Below are 20,000 nucleotides of genomic sequence, written 5' to 3'. Positions count from 1 at the left end.
CAAGTGATCCACCGTTCAGGGTAATCTTTTCATATATTTTTTAAAACTCTTGTACTCCATGTACTCTTAATACTCGGTTCGAGCGAAGCCGAGATCCGACACGACCGACCAACGGGAATCGGACGCGCAGAAGTCGCCGGAAGATCGACGACACGAAAACGTTCGAAAATGAAATCCGACGAACGCGCGAAGATACGCGCGTCCGCCGGCCGGGCGAAAAGTACATTATGATATATAACAACCATCGAGATCGAAGCTCCGTTCGTCAGGAAACGACGGGGATATAACACCCGATTCTGAATCCTCTGTGCAGCACACGATCTCGCGAAGAAATACGCACGGTGGCTAGCCCATATATATATATATGTGTGTGTGTGTATATATAATACGATATGCATTCCTCTCGTCCAATTATTCAAGAAAAAGAGCGTGCGCCTCCATCGTTCGGGTGATGTAAAGATTCGATGGGACTCGCGCGACCCTCGGCCTCGAGCGGTCTTTCCTCCCAATATCCAGAAGCCGAGCTTTGAAAAAACTCTAGCGACGGCACGGGTGTCCGACTCACGACATCGAGGCTTCGAAGTCGGCGATCTCCTCCGAACGGATGGCGATCGCGACGACTCAAAGCGTGAAAAATCGACGAAAGAGAACACATCTCCGTTCAGGTGATTGTTTTTTTAAAAAATAAAAAAATTCGATGGGACTCGCATCCATCTACCTCGCGCGGTCTTTCTTCCCAATATCCAGAAGCCGAGCTTTGAAAAAACTTCAGCGACGGCACGGGTGTCCGACTCACGACAACGAGGATAGACAGCCTGCGGTCCCCTCTGAACGGGTTATATGCGACGAACTAGACGAAACTTTAGTCGTTCAGGTGGTATAAAAAAAAAAAAAATTCGATGGGACGCACGCGCAGCCGTCGTCCTCGAGCGGTCTTTCTTCCCAATATCCAGAAGCCGAGCTTTGAAAAAACTCTAGCGACGGCACGGGTGTCCGACTCACGACATCGAGGGTAGACAGCCTGCGGTCCCCTCTGAACCAACTTCGGCTAGACTAGTTACGAATCGTTGCTACGCATCGTCATCATAGTCATCGTCATCATCATCATTATCATTATCATAGCGGGCCAACATCCACGCAATGCGTTTTCGTTCTAGGTTACCCGATCCACGAGTATGTTACAAGTGGTTTCGTTATTTCGAACAAAACGACATACGAAGAACACACGCCCTATGGGTAGGAAGCACGTTTCGAGAACGACCGAGAGCGGTGAAAGAGACGAGAGGTCGACGCGCATAAGGTATCCATGGATCTTCGAAGAGAACCTTCGAAGATATGTCGGTATCCTTTCTACATGCGCGACTCGCTACTCGTACTTTCGCTCTCGTCGACTCGTTTTAGTCGCTTCGTTCGATCCCAAAGAGGAGTCTTCGATGTCCCGTTGCTAGGAGGAGAGCAAACGCAACACAGACCACGAAACATAGAAGAGAATAGGCGAGCATGATCTCTCCGACACGAGGCACTTTAGAGATTTTGTTATTCGTTTGTACGGTCTCCACGACGCAAAAAAAAAAAATACGAGATCGTGGCGGCGGGTCTTTCTGTATACGGCCTCACGCAAGCGCCTCGATCTCATTTCTCTTTACGGGTGGTTTCCATTCGTAATTTTTCGTTCGATATTCGTGTCAAAGTTTAATTTTCGAAAGCTCAAGTTCCCATTTATAGTTTTATTATAAAATCATAATATTCGCAGACGGCGGGTCTTTCTGTGTACGACCTCACGCAGGCGCCTCGAATTCGTTTATGTATGTATATATATATATATATATATATATGTATCTCTTCATCCCGATGATCGAGAGAGAGTGCCACCTTCTCTTCATATAGTTTCGTAGCTGGAGGGTCGTCTCCTCCTTATGTCTTTTCATCATTTTGCCAACGGAGTAAGCCACGCTCCGGGCGAATTTAACTGTTCTTTGTTAAAGTATATAGCTTGTTGATACGTCGTATATACTTTGGTTCGTCGATATAGGAGGAGTACGGCTCCTTACCGACTTATACAGTTTCGTATTTTTCAAGTGTTCAAGTCAAATTCTTTAAGTTTTTGTGTTATATCGTTAATGATCCTTCCGCAGGTTCACCTACGGAAACCTTGTTACGACTTTTACTTCCTCTAAATGATCAAGTTTGGTCATCTTCCCGGTAACATCGGCAATGCTTATCACATTGGCCGCGCACCAGTCCGAAGACCTCACTAAATCATTCAATCGGTAGTAGCGACGGGCGGTGTGTACAAAGGGCAGGGACGTAATCAACGCGAGCTTATGACTCGCGCTTACTGGGAATTCCTCGTTCATGGGGAATAATTGCAAGCCCCAATCCCTAGCACGAAGGAGGTTCAGCGGGTTACCCGGGCCTTTCGGCCAGGGAAAACACGCTGATTCCTTCAGTGTAGCGCGCGTGCGGCCCAGAACATCTAAGGGCATCACAGACCTGTTATTGCTCAATCTCGTGCGGCTAGAAGCCGCCTGTTCCTCTAAGAAGATTTGTTTGTACGTTGGTAGTAAAAACCCACCGACCGAAGCCGGGGGCCTTCGAGATACCATAAGTTACGTCTATTTAGCAGGCTAGAGTCTCGTTCGTTATCGGAATTAACCAGACAAATCGCTCCACCAACTAAGAACGGCCATGCACCACCACCCACCGAATCAAGAAAGAGCTATCAATCTGTCAATCCTTCCGGTGTCCGGGCCTGGTGAGGTTTCCCGTGTTGAGTCAAATTAAGCCGCAGGCTCCACTCCTGGTGGTGCCCTTCCGTCAATTCCTTTAAGTTTCAGCTTTGCAACCATACTTCCCCCGGAACCCAAAAGCTTTGGTTTCCCGGAAGCTGCCCGCCGAGTCATCGGAGGAACTTCGGCGGATCGCTGGCTGGCATCGTTTATGGTTAGAACTAGGGCGGTATCTGATCGCCTTCGAACCTCTAACTTTCGTTCTTGATTAATGAAAACATTTTTGGCAAATGCTTTCGCTTCTGTCCGTCTTGCGACGATCCAAGAATTTCACCTCTAACGTCGCAATACGAATGCCCCCATCTGTCCCTATTAATCATTACCTCGGGGCTCCGAAAACCAACAAAATAGAACCGAGGTCCTATTCCATTATTCCATGCACACAGTATTCAGGCGAAGGTAGCCTGCTTTAAGCACTCTAATTTGTTCAAAGTAAACGTATCGGCCCACCTCGACACTCAGTGAAGAGCACCGCGATGGGATATTAGTTGGACCGCCCGCGAGGAGCTAAGCCCACCGATAGGACGTACCACATAATGCCAGTTAAACACCGCGAGCGGTGAACCGACACTGTGACACACAGATTCAACTACGAGCTTTTTAACCGCAACAACTTTAATATACGCTATTGGAGCTGGAATTACCGCGGCTGCTGGCACCAGACTTGCCCTCCAATTGGTCCTCGTTAAAGGATTTAAAGTGTACTCATTCCGATTACGGGGCCTCGGATGAGTCCCGTATCGTTATTTTTCGTCACTACCTCCCCGTGCCGGGAGTGGGTAATTTGCGCGCCTGCTGCCTTCCTTGGATGTGGTAGCTGTTTCTCAGGCTCCCTCTCCGGAATCGAACCCTGATTCCCCGTTACCCGTTACAACCATGGTAGGCGCAGAACCTACCATCGACAGTTGATAAGGCAGACATTTGAAAGATGCGTCGCCGGTGCTAGATGACCATGCGATCAGCACAAAGTTATTCAGAGTCACCAAAACAAACGATGGACGGACAGACGAGCCATCCGCCACCGATTGGTTTTGATCTAATAAAAGCATTCCTACCATCTCTGGTCGGAATCTGTTTGCATGTATTAGCTCTAGAATTACCACAGTTATCCAAGTAAATGTAGGTATGATCTAAGAAACCATAACTGATTTAATGAGCCATTCGCGGTTTCACCTTAATGCGGCATGTACTGAGACATGCATGGCTTAATCTTTGAGACAAGCATATGACTACTGGCAGGATCAACCAGGGATCTTATAATATATTCCCAAAAACCAGCATTTTCGTTTAAAAGTTCTCTCTGTGTCGTAGGTGGGACGTAAGCACCGTACGACGAGACTTTTCATTTTATATATATATGTAATATGACTTAGAGAGCAACGTTCCATGGTTCAGTAACAACGTCACTCAGCCACTTTAATTCTCCTCCTCTCTCACCATCATATATCGATACAAAGATTCATACTTCACAGAATTATTTCTGTTTGTAACTTTTCTCCTCCAACTTCTCTCGTAGAATATAACTTAGCGGTAAAGCACGTATACGCATGCTGGACATACCGTAAGAATATTCTTTTATAAGCTTCAACACCTCTGTAGAGACGCGTTACCAGAAGATAACGCACTCTACAGAACGCCAAAAGGACCATCGTGCAGCTACAAATAGCTTACAACCGATGGTCTCTGCAAGAATGGCTACTCCGTAAGTACAAGCACACACGCATCCAACTTTTGTCAAATACGTGCACACAGGTCACCAGCTTCCCGACTAAGGGGAAGCTTGCCACGTTAACGGTCATTACGTCCTAGACTTCGACCCGCGGCGCAGCAGTGTAGAGAAAAAACCAGTACGAGAACGGAGGAACAGTCGAGAAATAGCGTAAAATACACTAAGACTCGAGGAGCGGTGACTGAATTCTCAACCGAGGCCGTAGAATAGCCACGCGCCCAGCGCTGTTCCGACCGAACCGTCCGGCTCGACGCTTCTCTTATAGATACCAAGGGGCCGGCCGGAAGGCCGGCGCCGGTCGGGCTAGCGGCCGCGCGCTTATGGTGCAAAACCTCCGTAGCAACGTACCGTTCGGAAGGGACGCTGGAACTTAGTCGCTCGCACGTTCAATAACTACTATATAAAGGCGATATCCAACCATCGAAATATTTTACCACAAGCATTATTAACATATTATAAATGCATTTTTACCAAAAAATTAATTTTTTTTTTCACCGAAAAATTGCATCAGTAAACATACAGTTTTATCGACTATGGACGAAAAATAACTTTATAATCGATTAAAACACGTTAAAATAACACGAAATATGTAAAAAGATATATACCTTGTAACATTAATTAACGAAAAAATTGCAAAAATATCCCAGTCGTATCAGTCCGACGGAAGCTAATTTTTCAAAAAATTCGACAAAAATGTTTAATCCGATTGTATTTAATAGAGATATAACGATCCCTGTCAAAAAAATTATACCTTATAACGCTTTTTAACGAAATAACTCGAAATAACCATTTCGGACTTTTCGCACCGGCCGAACTTCTTCAAAGTCCCAACGTCCCGTCGCATAGTTCCGTTTCTAGAAAACGTTCCAGCGACCAAATAAACGCTTAATCCCGACGTAAAACGTCGAGATACGTCCATTTGTGCAAAAATATTCCTACCTTGTAACACTTTTAAGCGAGATAACTCGAAAAAACGTGTTCGATACGGAAATTTTTCAAAGTCCCAACGAAAAAATCGAAACTTTGTAGAAGGTCTTGGGGACGACATAAACGCTTAATCCCGACGTAAAACGTCGAGATACGTCGATTTATGCAAAAATATTCCTACCTTGTAACACTTTTAAGCGAGATAACTCGAAAAAACCTTTTCGGTCTTTTCGCACCGGCCGAACTTCTTCAAAGTCCCAACGTCCCGTCGCATAGTTCCGTTTCTAGAAAACGTTCCAGCGACCAAATAAACGCTTAATCCCGACGTAAAACGTCGAGATACGTCCATTTATGCAAAAATATTCCTACCTTGTAACACTTTTAAGCGAGATAACTCGAAAAAACCTTTTCGGTCCTTTCGCACCGGCCGAACTTCTTCAAAGTCCCAACGTCCCGTCGCATAGTTCCGTTTCTAGAAAACGTTCCACCGACCAAATAAACGCTTAATCCCGACGTAAAACGTCGAGATACGTCCATTTGTGCAAAAATATTCCTACCTTGTAACACTTTTAAGCGAGATAACTCGAAAAAACGTGTTCGATACGGAAATTTTTCAAAGTCCCAACGAAAAAATCGAAACTTTGTAGAAGGTCTTGGGGACGACATAAACGCTTAATCCCGACGTAAAACGTCGAGATACGTCCATTTATGCAAATATATTCCTACCTTGTAACACTTTTAAGCGAGATAACTCGAAAAAACCTTTTCGGTCTTTTCGCACCGGCCGAACTTCTTCAAAGTCCCAACGTCCCGTCGCATAGTTCCGTTTCTAGAAAACGTTCCACCGACCAAATAAACGCTTAATCCCGACGTAAAACGTCGAGATACGTCCATTTATGCAAAAATATTCCTACCTTGTAACACTTTTAAGCGAGATAACTCGAAAAAACCTTTTCGGTCTTTTCGCACCGGCCGAACTTCTTCAAAGTCCCAACGTCCCGTCGCATAGTTCCGTTTCTAGAAAACGTTCCAGCGACCAAATAAACGCTTAATCCCGACGTAAAACGTCGAGATACGTCCATTTATGCAAAAATATTCCTACCTTGTAACACTTTTAAGCGAGATAACTCGAAAAAACCTTTTCGGTCCTTTCGCACCGGCCGAACTTCTTCAAAGTCCCAACGTCCCGTCGCATAGTTCCGTTTCTAGAAAACGTTCCACCGACCAAATAAACGCTTAATCCCGACGTAAAACGTCGAGATACGTCCATTTGTGCAAAAATATTCCTACCTTGTAACACTTTTAAGCGAGATAACTCGAAAAAACGTGTTCGATACGGAAATTTTTCAAAGTCCCAACGAAAAAATCGAAACTTTGTAGAAGGTCTTGGGGACGACATAAACGCTTAATCCCGACGTAAAACGTCGAGATACGTCGATTTATGCAAAAATATTCCTACCTTGTAACACTTTTAAGCGAGATAACTCGAAAAAACCTTTTCGGTCTTTTCGCACCGGCCGAACTTCTTCAAAGTCCCAACGTCCCGTCGCATAGTTCCGTTTCTAGAAAACGTTCCAGCGACCAAATAAACGCTTAATCCCGACGTAAAACGTCGAGATACGTCCATTTATGCAAATATATTCCTACCTTGTAACACTTTTAAGCGAGATAACTCGAAAAAACCTTTTCGGTCTTTTCGCACCGGCCGAACTTCTTCAAAGTCCCAACGTCCCGTCGCATAGTTCCGTTTCTAGAAAACGTTCCACCGACCAAATAAACGCTTAATCCCGACGTAAAACGTCGAGATACGTCCATTTATGCAAAAATATTCCTACCTTGTAACACTTTTAAGCGAGATAACTCGAAAAAACGTGTTCGATACGGAAATTTTTCAAAGTCCCAACGAAAAAATCGAAACTTTGTAGAAGGTCTTGGGGACGACATAAACGCTTAATCCCGACGTAAAACGTCGAGATACGTCCATTTATGCAAAAATATTCCTACCTTGTAACACTTTTAAGCGAGATAACTCGAAAAAACCTTTTCGGTCTTTTCGCACCGGCCGAACTTCATCAAAGTCCCAACGTCCCGTCGCATAGTTCCGTTTCTAGAAAACGTTCCAGCGACCAAATAAACGCTTAATCCCGACGTAAAACGTCGAGATACGTCCATTTATGCAAAAATATTCCTACCTTGTAACACTTTTAAGCGAGATAACTCGAAAAAACCTTTTCGGTCTTTTCGCACCGGCCGAACTTCTTCAAAGTCCCAACGTCCCGTCGCATAGTTCCGTTTCTAGAAAACGTTCCAGCGACCAAATAAACGCTTAATCCCGACGTAAAACGTCGAGATACGTCCATTTATGCAAATATATTCCTACCTTGTAACACTTTTAAGCGAGATAACTCGAAAAAACCTTTTCGGTCTTTTCGCACCGGCCGAACTTCTTCAAAGTCCCAACGTCCCGTCGCATAGTTCCGTTTCTAGAAAACGTTCCACCGACCAAATAAACGCTTAATCCCGACGTAAAACGTCGAGATACGTCCATTTATGCAAAAATATTCCTACCTTGTAACACTTTTAAGCGAGATAACTCGAAAAAACCTTTTCGGTCTTTTCGCACCGGCCGAACTTCTTCAAAGTCCCAACGTCCCGTCGCATAGTTCCGTTTCTAGAAAACGTTCCAGCGACCAAATAAACGCTTAATCCCGACGTAAAACGTCGAGATACGTCCATTTATGCAAATATATTCCTACCTTGTAACACTTTTAAGCGAGATAACTCGAAAAAACCTTTTCGGTCTTTTCGCACCGGCCGAACTTCTTCAAAGTCCCAACGTCCCGTCGCATAGTTCCGTTTCTAGAAAACGTTCCACCGACCAAATAAACGCTTAATCCCGACGTAAAACGTCGAGATACGTCCATTTATGCAAAAATATTCCTACCTTGTAACACTTTTAAGCGAGATAACTCGAAAAAACCTTTTCGGTCTTTTCGCACCGGCCGAACTTCTTCAAAGTCCCAACGTCCCGTCGCATAGTTCCGTTTCTAGAAAACGTTCCAGCGACCAAATAAACGCTTAATCCCGACGTAAAACGTCGAGATACGTCCATTTATGCAAAAATATTCCTACCTTGTAACACTTTTAAGCGAGATAACTCGAAAAAACCTTTTCGGTCTTTTCGCACCGGCCGAACTTCTTCAAAGTCCCAACGTCCCGTCGCATAGTTCCGTTTCTAGAAAACGTTCCACCGACCAAATAAACGCTTAATCCCGACGCAAAACGTCGAGATACGTCCATTTATGCAAAAATATTCCTACCTTGTAACACTTTTAAGCGAGATAACTCGAAAAAACCTTTTCGGTCTTTTCGCACCGGCCGAACTTCTTCAAAGTCCCAACGTCCCGTCGCATAGTTCCGTTTCTAGAAAACGTTCCAGCGACCAAATAAACGCTTAATCCCGACGTAAAACGTCGAGATACGTCCATTTATGCAAATATATTCCTACCTTGTAACACTTTTAAGCGAGATAACTCGAAAAAACCTTTTCGGTCTTTTCGCACCGGCCGAACTTCTTCAAAGTCCCAACGTCCCGTCGCATAGTTCCGTTTCTAGAAAACGTTCCACCGACCAAATAAACGCTTAATCCCGACGTAAAACGTCGAGATACGTCCATTTATGCAAAAATATTCCTACCTTGTAACACTTTTAAGCGAGATAACTCGAAAAAACCTTTTCGGTCTTTTCGCACCGGCCGAACTTCTTCAAAGTCCCAACGTCCCGTCGCATAGTTCCGTTTCTAGAAAACGTTCCAGCGACCAAATAAACGCTTAATCCCGACGTAAAACGTCGAGATACGTCCATTTATGCAAAAATATTCCTACCTTGTAACACTTTTAAGCGAGATAACTCGAAAAAACCTTTTCGGTCCTTTCGCACCGGCCGAACTTCTTCAAAGTCCCAACGTCCCGTCGCATAGTTCCGTTTCTAGAAAACGTTCCACCGACCAAATAAACGCTTAATCCCGACGTAAAACGTCGAGATACGTCCATTTGTGCAAAAATATTCCTACCTTGTAACACTTTTAAGCGAGATAACTCGAAAAAACGTGTTCGATACGGAAATTTTTCAAAGTCCCAACGAAAAAATCGAAACTTTGTAGAAGGTCTTGGGGACGACATAAACGCTTAATCCCGACGTAAAACGTCGAGATACGTCGATTTATGCAAAAATATTCCTACCTTGTAACACTTTTAAGCGAGATAACTCGAAAAAACCTTTTCGGTCTTTTCGCACCGGCCGAACTTCTTCAAAGTCCCAACGTCCCGTCGCATAGTTCCGTTTCTAGAAAACGTTCCAGCGACCAAATAAACGCTTAATCCCGACGTAAAACGTCGAGATACGTCCATTTATGCAAAAATATTCCTACCTTGTAACACTTTTAAGCGAGATAACTCGAAAAAACCTTTTCGGTCCTTTCGCACCGGCCGAACTTCTTCAAAGTCCCAACGTCCCGTCGCATAGTTCCGTTTCTAGAAAACGTTCCACCGACCAAATAAACGCTTAATCCCGACGTAAAACGTCGAGATACGTCCATTTGTGCAAAAATATTCCTACCTTGTAACACTTTTAAGCGAGATAACTCGAAAAAACGTGTTCGATACGGAAATTTTTCAAAGTCCCAACGAAAAAATCGAAACTTTGTAGAAGGTCTTGGGGACGACATAAACGCTTAATCCCGACGTAAAACGTCGAGATACGTCGATTTATGCAAAAATATTCCTACCTTGTAACACTTTTAAGCGAGATAACTCGAAAAAACCTTTTCGGTCTTTTCGCACCGGCCGAACTTCTTCAAAGTCCCAACGTCCCGTCGCATAGTTCCGTTTCTAGAAAACGTTCCAGCGACCAAATAAACGCTTAATCCCGACGTAAAACGTCGAGATACGTCCATTTATGCAAATATATTCCTACCTTGTAACACTTTTAAGCGAGATAACTCGAAAAAACCTTTTCGGTCTTTTCGCACCGGCCGAACTTCTTCAAAGTCCCAACGTCCCGTCGCATAGTTCCGTTTCTAGAAAACGTTCCACCGACCAAATAAACGCTTAATCCCGACGTAAAACGTCGAGATACGTCCATTTATGCAAAAATATTCCTACCTTGTAACACTTTTAAGCGAGATAACTCGAAAAAACGTGTTCGATACGGAAATTTTTCAAAGTCCCAACGAAAAAATCGAAACTTTGTAGAAGGTCTTGGGGACGACATAAACGCTTAATCCCGACGTAAAACGTCGAGATACGTCCATTTATGCAAAAATATTCCTACCTTGTAACACTTTTAAGCGAGATAACTCGAAAAAACCTTTTCGGTCTTTTCGCACCGGCCGAACTTCTTCAAAGTCCCAACGTCCCGTCGCATAGTTCCGTTTCTAGAAAACGTTCCAGCGACCAAATAAACGCTTAATCCCGACGTAAAACGTCGAGATACGTCCATTTATGCAAAAATATTCCTACCTTGTAACACTTTTAAGCGAGATAACTCGAAAAAACCTTTTCGGTCTTTTCGCACCGGCCGAACTTCTTCAAAGTCCCAACGTCCCGTCGCATAGTTCCGTTTCTAGAAAACGTTCCAGCGACCAAATAAACGCTTAATCCCGACGTAAAACGTCGAGATACGTCCATTTATGCAAATATATTCCTACCTTGTAACACTTTTAAGCGAGATAACTCGAAAAAACCTTTTCGGTCTTTTCGCACCGGCCGAACTTCTTCAAAGTCCCAACGTCCCGTCGCATAGTTCCGTTTCTAGAAAACGTTCCACCGACCAAATAAACGCTTAATCCCGACGTAAAACGTCGAGATACGTCCATTTATGCAAAAATATTCCTACCTTGTAACACTTTTAAGCGAGATAACTCGAAAAAACCTTTTCGGTCTTTTCGCACCGGCCGAACTTCTTCAAAGTCCCAACGTCCCGTCGCATAGTTCCGTTTCTAGAAAACGTTCCAGCGACCAAATAAACGCTTAATCCCGACGTAAAACGTCGAGATACGTCCATTTATGCAAATATATTCCTACCTTGTAACACTTTTAAGCGAGATAACTCGAAAAAACCTTTTCGGTCTTTTCGCACCGGCCGAACTTCTTCAAAGTCCCAACGTCCCGTCGCATAGTTCCGTTTCTAGAAAACGTTCCACCGACCAAATAAACGCTTAATCCCGACGTAAAACGTCGAGATACGTCCATTTATGCAAAAATATTCCTACCTTGTAACACTTTTAAGCGAGATAACTCGAAAAAACCTTTTCGGTCTTTTCGCACCGGCCGAACTTCTTCAAAGTCCCAACGTCCCGTCGCATAGTTCCGTTTCTAGAAAACGTTCCAGCGACCAAATAAACGCTTAATCCCGACGTAAAACGTCGAGATACGTCCATTTATGCAAATATATTCCTACCTTGTAACACTTTTAAGCGAGATAACTCGAAAAAACCTTTTCGGTCTTTTCGCACCGGCCGAACTTCTTCAAAGTCCCAACGTCCCGTCGCATAGTTCCGTTTCTAGAAAACGTTCCACCGACCAAATAAACGCTTAATCCCGACGTAAAACGTCGAGATACGTCCATTTATGCAAAAATATTCCTACCTTGTAACACTTTTAAGCGAGATAACTCGAAAAAACCTTTTCGGTCTTTTCGCACCGGCCGAACTTCTTCAAAGTCCCAACGTCCCGTCGCATAGTTCCGTTTCTAGAAAACGTTCCAGCGACCAAATAAACGCTTAATCCCGACGTAAAACGTCGAGATACGTCCATTTATGCAAAAATATTCCTACCTTGTAACACTTTTAAGCGAGATAACTCGAAAAAACCTTTTCGGTCTTTTCGCACCGGCCGAACTTCTTCAAAGTCCCAACGTCCCGTCGCATAGTTCCGTTTCTAGAAAACGTTCCACCGACCAAATAAACGCTTAATCCCGACGCAAAACGTCGAGATACGTCCATTTATGCAAAAATATTCCTACCTTGTAACACTTTTAAGCGAGATAACTCGAAAAAACCTTTTCGGTCTTTTCGCACCGGCCGAACTTCTTCAAAGTCCCAACGTCCCGTCGCATAGTTCCGTTTCTAGAAAACGTTCCAGCGACCAAATAAACGCTTAATCCCGACGTAAAACGTCGAGATACGTCCATTTATGCAAATATATTCCTACCTTGTAACACTTTTAAGCGAGATAACTCGAAAAAACCTTTTCGGTCTTTTCGCACCGGCCGAACTTCTTCAAAGTCCCAACGTCCCGTCGCATAGTTCCGTTTCTAGAAAACGTTCCACCGACCAAATAAACGCTTAATCCCGACGTAAAACGTCGAGATACGTCCATTTATGCAAAAATATTCCTACCTTGTAACACTTTTAAGCGAGATAACTCGAAAAAACCTTTTCGGTCTTTTCGCACCGGCCGAACTTCTTCAAAGTCCCAACGTCCCGTCGCATAGTTCCGTTTCTAGAAAACGTTCCAGCGACCAAATAAACGCTTAATCCCGACGTAAAACGTCGAGATACGTCCATTTATGCAAAAATATTCCTACCTTGTAACACTTTTAAGCGAGATAACTCGAAAAAACCTTTTCGGTCCTTTCGCACCGGCCGAACTTCTTCAAAGTCCCAACGTCCCGTCGCATAGTTCCGTTTCTAGAAAACGTTCCACCGACCAAATAAACGCTTAATCCCGACGTAAAACGTCGAGATACGTCCATTTGTGCAAAAATATTCCTACCTTGTAACACTTTTAAGCGAGATAACTCGAAAAAACGTGTTCGATACGGAAATTTTTCAAAGTCCCAACGAAAAAATCGAAACTTTGTAGAAGGTCTTGGGGACGACATAAACGCTTAATCCCGACGTAAAACGTCGAGATACGTCGATTTATGCAAAAATATTCCTACCTTGTAACACTTTTAAGCGAGATAACTCGAAAAAACCTTTTCGGTCTTTTCGCACCGGCCGAACTTCTTCAAAGTCCCAACGTCCCGTCGCATAGTTCCGTTTCTAGAAAACGTTCCAGCGACCAAATAAACGCTTAATCCCGACGTAAAACGTCGAGATACGTCCATTTATGCAAAAATATTCCTACCTTGTAACACTTTTAAGCGAGATAACTCGAAAAAACCTTTTCGGTCCTTTCGCACCGGCCGAACTTCTTCAAAGTCCCAACGTCCCGTCGCATAGTTCCGTTTCTAGAAAACGTTCCACCGACCAAATAAACGCTTAATCCCGACGTAAAACGTCGAGATACGTCCATTTGTGCAAAAATATTCCTACCTTGTAACACTTTTAAGCGAGATAACTCGAAAAAACGTGTTCGATACGGAAATTTTTCAAAGTCCCAACGAAAAAATCGAAACTTTGTAGAAGGTCTTGGGGACGACATAAACGCTTAATCCCGACGTAAAACGTCGAGATACGTCGATTTATGCAAAAATATTCCTACCTTGTAACACTTTTAAGCGAGATAACTCGAAAAAACCTTTTCGGTCTTTTCGCACCGGCCGAACTTCTTCAAAGTCCCAACGTCCCGTCGCATAGTTCCGTTTCTAGAAAACGTTCCAGCGACCAAATAAACGCTTAATCCCGACGTAAAACGTCGAGATACGTCCATTTATGCAAATATATTCCTACCTTGTAACACTTTTAAGCGAGATAACTCGAAAAAACCTTTTCGGTCTTTTCGCACCGGCCGAACTTCTTCAAAGTCCCAACGTCCCGTCGCATAGTTCCGTTTCTAGAAAACGTTCCACCGACCAAATAAACGCTTAATCCCGACGTAAAACGTCGAGATACGTCCATTTATGCAAAAATATTCCTACCTTGTAACACTTTTAAGCGAGATAACTCGAAAAAACGTGTTCGATACGGAAATTTTTCAAAGTCCCAACGAAAAAATCGAAACTTTGTAGAAGGTCTTGGGGACGACATAAACGCTTAATCCCGACGTAAAACGTCGAGATACGTCCATTTATGCAAAAATATTCCTACCTTGTAACACTTTTAAGCGAGATAACTCGAAAAAACCTTTTCGGTCTTTTCGCACCGGCCGAACTTCTTCAAAGTCCCAACGTCCCGTCGCATAGTTCCGTTTCTAGAAAACGTTCCAGCGACCAAATAAACGCTTAATCCCGACGTAAAACGTCGAGATACGTCCATTTATGCAAAAATATTCCTACCTTGTAACACTTTTAAGCGAGATAACTCGAAAAAACCTTTTCGGTCTTTTCGCACCGGCCGAACTTCTTCAAAGTCCCAACGTCCCGTCGCATAGTTCCGTTTCTAGAAAACGTTCCAGCGACCAAATAAACGCTTAATCCCGACGTAAAACGTCGAGATACGTCCATTTATGCAAATATATTCCTACCTTGTAACACTTTTAAGCGAGATAACTCGAAAAAACCTTTTCGGTCTTTTCGCACCGGCCGAACTTCTTCAAAGTCCCAACGTCCCGTCGCATAGTTCCGTTTCTAGAAAACGTTCCACCGACCAAATAAACGCTTAATCCCGACGTAAAACGTCGAGATACGTCCATTTATGCAAAAATATTCCTACCTTGTAACACTTTTAAGCGAGATAACTCGAAAAAACCTTTTCGGTCTTTTCGCACCGGCCGAACTTCTTCAAAGTCCCAACGTCCCGTCGCATAGTTCCGTTTCTAGAAAACGTTCCAGCGACCAAATAAACGCTTAATCCCGACGTAAAACGTCGAGATACGTCCATTTATGCAAATATATTCCTACCTTGTAACACTTTTAAGCGAGATAACTCGAAAAAACCTTTTCGGTCTTTTCGCACCGGCCGAACTTCTTCAAAGTCCCAACGTCCCGTCGCATAGTTCCGTTTCTAGAAAACGTTCCACCGACCAAATAAACGCTTAATCCCGACGTAAAACGTCGAGATACGTCCATTTATGCAAAAATATTCCTACCTTGTAACACTTTTAAGCGAGATAACTCGAAAAAAACCTTTTCGGTCTTTTCGCACCGGCCGAACTTCTTCAAAGTCCCAACGTCCCGTCGCATAGTTCCGTTTCTAGAAAACGTTCCAGCGACCAAATAAACGCTTAATCCCGACGTAAAACGTCGAGATACGTCCATTTATGCAAAAATATTCCTACCTTGTAACACTTTTAAGCGAGATAACTCGAAAAAACCTTTTCGGTCCTTTCGCACCGGCCGAACTTCTTCAAAGTCCCAACGTCCCGTCGCATAGTTCCGTTTCTAGAAAACGTTCCACCGACCAAATAAACGCTTAATCCCGACGTAAAACGTCGAGATACGTCCATTTGTGCAAAAATATTCCTACCTTGTAACACTTTTAAGCGAGATAACTCGAAAAAACGTGTTCGATACGGAAATTTTTCAAAGTCCCAACGAAAAAATCGAAACTTTGTAGAAGGTCTTGGGGACGACATAAACGCTTAATCCCGACGTAAAACGTCGAGATACGTCGATTTATGCAAAAATATTCCTACCTTGTAACACTTTTAAGCGAGATAACTCGAAAAAACCTTTTCGGTCTTTTCGCACCGGCCGAACTTCTTCAAAGTCCCAACGTCCCGTCGCATAGTTCCGTTTCTAGAAAACGTTCCAGCGACCAAATAAACGCTTAATCCCGACGTAAAACGTCGAGATACGTCCATTTATGCAAATATATTCCTACCTTGTAACACTTTTAAGCGAGATAACTCGAAAAAACCTTTTCGGTCTTTTCGCACCGGCCGAACTTCTTCAAAGTCCCAACGTCCCGTCGCATAGTTCCGTTTCTAGAAAACGTTCCACCGACCAAATAAACGCTTAATCCCGACGTAAAACGTCGAGATACGTCCATTTATGCAAAAATATTCCTACCTTGTAACACTTTTAAGCGAGATAACTCGAAAAAACGTGTTCGATACGGAAATTTTTCAAAGTCCCAACGAAAAAATCGAAACTTTGTAGAAGGTCTTGGGGACGACATAAACGCTTAATCCCGACGTAAAACGTCGAGATACGTCCATTTATGCAAAAATATTCCTACCTTGTAACACTTTTAAGCGAGATAACTCGAAAAAACCTTTTCGGTCTTTTCGCACCGGCCGAACTTCATCAAAGTCCCAACGTCCCGTCGCATAGTTCCGTTTCTAGAAAACGTTCCAGCGACCAAATAAACGCTTAATCCCGACGTAAAACGTCGAGATACGTCCATTTATGCAAAAATATTCCTACCTTGTAACACTTTTAAGCGAGATAACTCGAAAAAACCTTTTCGGTCTTTTCGCACCGGCCGAACTTCTTCAAAGTCCCAACGTCCCGTCGCATAGTTCCGTTTCTAGAAAACGTTCCAGCGACCAAATAAACGCTTAATCCCGACGTAAAACGTCGAGATACGTCCATTTATGCAAATATATTCCTACCTTGTAACACTTTTAAGCGAGATAACTCGAAAAAACCTTTTCGGTCTTTTCGCACCGGCCGAACTTCTTCAAAGTCCCAACGTCCCGTCGCATAGTTCCGTTTCTAGAAAACGTTCCACCGACCAAATAAACGCTTAATCCCGACGTAAAACGTCGAGATACGTCCATTTATGCAAAAATATTCCTACCTTGTAACACTTTTAAGCGAGATAACTCGAAAAAACCTTTTCGGTCTTTTCGCACCGGCCGAACTTCTTCAAAGTCCCAACGTCCCGTCGCATAGTTCCGTTTCTAGAAAACGTTCCAGCGACCAAATAAACGCTTAATCCCGACGTAAAACGTCGAGATACGTCCATTTATGCAAATATATTCCTACCTTGTAACACTTTTAAGCGAGATAACTCGAAAAAACCTTTTCGGTCTTTTCGCACCGGCCGAACTTCTTCAAAGTCCCAACGTCCCGTCGCATAGTTCCGTTTCTAGAAAACGTTCCACCGACCAAATAAACGCTTAATCCCGACGTAAAACGTCGAGATACGTCCATTTATGCAAAAATATTCCTACCTTGTAACACTTTTAAGCGAGATAACTCGAAAAAACCTTTTCGGTCTTTTCGCACCGGCCGAACTTCTTCAAAGTCCCAACGTCCCGTCGCATAGTTCCGTTTCTAGAAAACGTTCCAGCGACCAAATAAACGCTTAATCCCGACGTAAAACGTCGAGATACGTCCATTTATGCAAAAATATTCCTACCTTGTAACACTTTTAAGCGAGATAACTCGAAAAAACCTTTTCGGTCTTTTCGCACCGGCCGAACTTCTTCAAAGTCCCAACGTCCCGTCGCATAGTTCCGTTTCTAGAAAACGTTCCACCGACCAAATAAACGCTTAATCCCGACGTAAAACGTCGAGATACGTCCATTTATGCAAAAATATTCCTACCTTGTAACACTTTTAAGCGAGATAACTCGAAAAAACCTTTTCGGTCTTTTCGCACCGGCCGAACTTCTTCAAAGTCCCAACGTCCCGTCGCATAGTTCCGTTTCTAGAAAACGTTCCAGCGACCAAATAAACGCTTAATCCCGACGTAAAACGTCGAGATACGTCCATTTATGCAAATATATTCCTACCTTGTAACACTTTTAAGCGAGATAACTCGAAAAAACCTTTTCGGTCTTTTCGCACCGGCCGAACTTCTTCAAAGTCCCAACGTCCCGTCGCATAGTTCCGTTTCTAGAAAACGTTCCACCGACCAAATAAACGCTTAATCCCGACGTAAAACGTCGAGATACGTCCATTTATGCAAAAATATTCCTACCTTGTAACACTTTTAAGCGAGATAACTCGAAAAAACGTGTTCGATACGGAAATTTTTCCATGTCCCAATGTGCAATTCGAAACTTTTTAGAACGTTTCAAGAACAAAATTAACGCTTAATCCCGATGTATTTAATTAGAATATATCGATTTATGCCAGAATATACGTACCTTATAACGCTTATTATGGAATTAATGCGAAAGGAACTTTCGGTACTTTCGGCACTTTTGGAGCAGTGCGAAACAATTCAAAGTGCCAACGTCCCAGTCAGCTAGGTCCGGTGGAAAAAATTTAAAAAAAAAATAAAAAGAAACCGTTACGTTCGGCTAGACGGCGTCGAACAATAACGATTTCTATAAAAATTTCCATACCTCGTAACGCTTTTTGAGGAATTATTTCGAAAGGAACGTTCGGCCTTTTCGTACCTGGACGAGAGAAATTTCAAAGTTCCAACGTCCCAGTCAGCTAGGTCCGGTGGAAAAAAATTTTTTAAAAAAATAAAAAGAAACCGTTACGTTTGGCTAGACGACGTCGAACAATAACGGTTTCTATAAAAATTTCCATACCTCGTAACGCTTTTTGAGAAATTATTTCGAAAGGAACGTTCGGCCTTTTCGTACCGGGACGAGAGAAATTTCAAAGTTCCAACGTCCCAGTCAGCTAGGTCCGGTGGAAAAAAATTTTTTAAAAAAATAAAAAGAAACCGTTACGTTCGGCTAGACGACGTCGAACAATAACGGTTTCTATAAAAATTTGCATACCTCGTAACGCTTTTTGAGGAATTATTTCGAAAGGAACGTTCGGCCTTTTCGTACCGGGACGAGAGAAATTTCAAAGTTCCAACGTCCCAGTCAGCTAGGTCCGGTGGAAAAAAATTTTTTAAAAAAATAAAAAGAAACCGTTACGTTCGGCTAGACGACGTCGAACAATAACGGTTTCTATAAAAATTTGCATACCTCGTAACGCTTTTTGAGGAATTATTTCGAAAGGAACGTTCGGCCTTTTCGTACCGGGGCGAGAGAAATTTCAAAGTTCCAACGTCCCAGTCAGCTAGGTCCGGTGGAAAAAATTTAAAGAAAAAACAAAACGAAACCGCTACGTTCGACTAGATTACGTCGAACTATAACGATTTCAATAAAAATTTCCACACCTCGTAACGCACTTTAAGGAGTTATTTCGAACTTTAAGGAGTTATTGCGATTATTTCAAAGTCCTCGCGGTACCACGTCGGGACGCGATACGCTCTTACGCGTTGCTCGCTCGCTCCGCTCGCTCGAAAAAAAATATGGACCAACCCAAAACCAATCCCTTTCGCGTTCGTTCTTCGATCTCGTTCGAATCTCGGTTCGAACGCGATCGGGAACGGTTTTAGGTTAGGCTAGAATCGTACGAGCGAGCGCAGCGAGCGAGCAACGATCGAAATTTCCACGCTGTAAGCGTACTAGATATTTTCCTATCCCTGTACGTTTTTTTTATCCGTCGTACTCTCTCCGATCGAAGGAGAGTCATGGACGAAACGTAAAAAAAGGGGAAACGAAACGAGAGGAAACGTTCGACTGCGTGCGCGCGCGCGCACGGCGCGTCGCTCCCCACCTCGTACCTTAATAGATTGCTACCTACTCCGCCACATACCCGCTAGCGAGGGGTTGCGCGCGCAGCGCTAGCGCGAGCGTCCAAGTCCAGCGGCGTATTGCTTTGCGTTCGTACGCGTCGTTATTCCATTGGAATAAAAAAAATCGCTACGTACGATCATCGTGCTTCGGCACGGCCGTACGTAGCGAGATTTATTTTTCGAGCGC

General features: G+C 43.5%; 2 non-coding genes across 2 annotated transcripts in view; both read right to left on the bottom strand.

Annotated features, from left to right (window-relative positions):
- Positions 1 to 23, bottom strand: part of LOC126927425 (5.8S ribosomal RNA) — a 155-nt gene extending 132 nt beyond the window's left edge. Inside the window, exon 1 of the ribosomal RNA XR_007715475.1 lies at positions 1 to 23. This exon is cut by the window's left edge and continues 132 nt beyond it. This is a non-coding gene — a ribosomal RNA (5.8S ribosomal RNA).
- Positions 24 to 2,118: 2,095 nt separating this feature from the next.
- On the bottom strand, positions 2,119 to 4,041 carry LOC126927428 (small subunit ribosomal RNA). Its single transcript, XR_007715478.1, has one exon. It is a non-coding gene; the product is annotated as a small subunit ribosomal RNA (ribosomal RNA).
- Positions 4,042 to 20,000: the final 15,959 nt, after the last annotated feature.

The sequence above is a fragment of the Bombus affinis genome, unplaced genomic scaffold (assembly GCF_024516045.1).
Source record: "Bombus affinis isolate iyBomAffi1 unplaced genomic scaffold, iyBomAffi1.2 ctg00000110.1, whole genome shotgun sequence".
Lineage (NCBI taxonomy): Eukaryota > Metazoa > Arthropoda > Insecta > Hymenoptera > Apidae > Bombus > Bombus affinis.
Note: the sequence above shows the minus strand (reverse complement) of the source record. Positions and strands in the feature narration are given on the sequence as shown.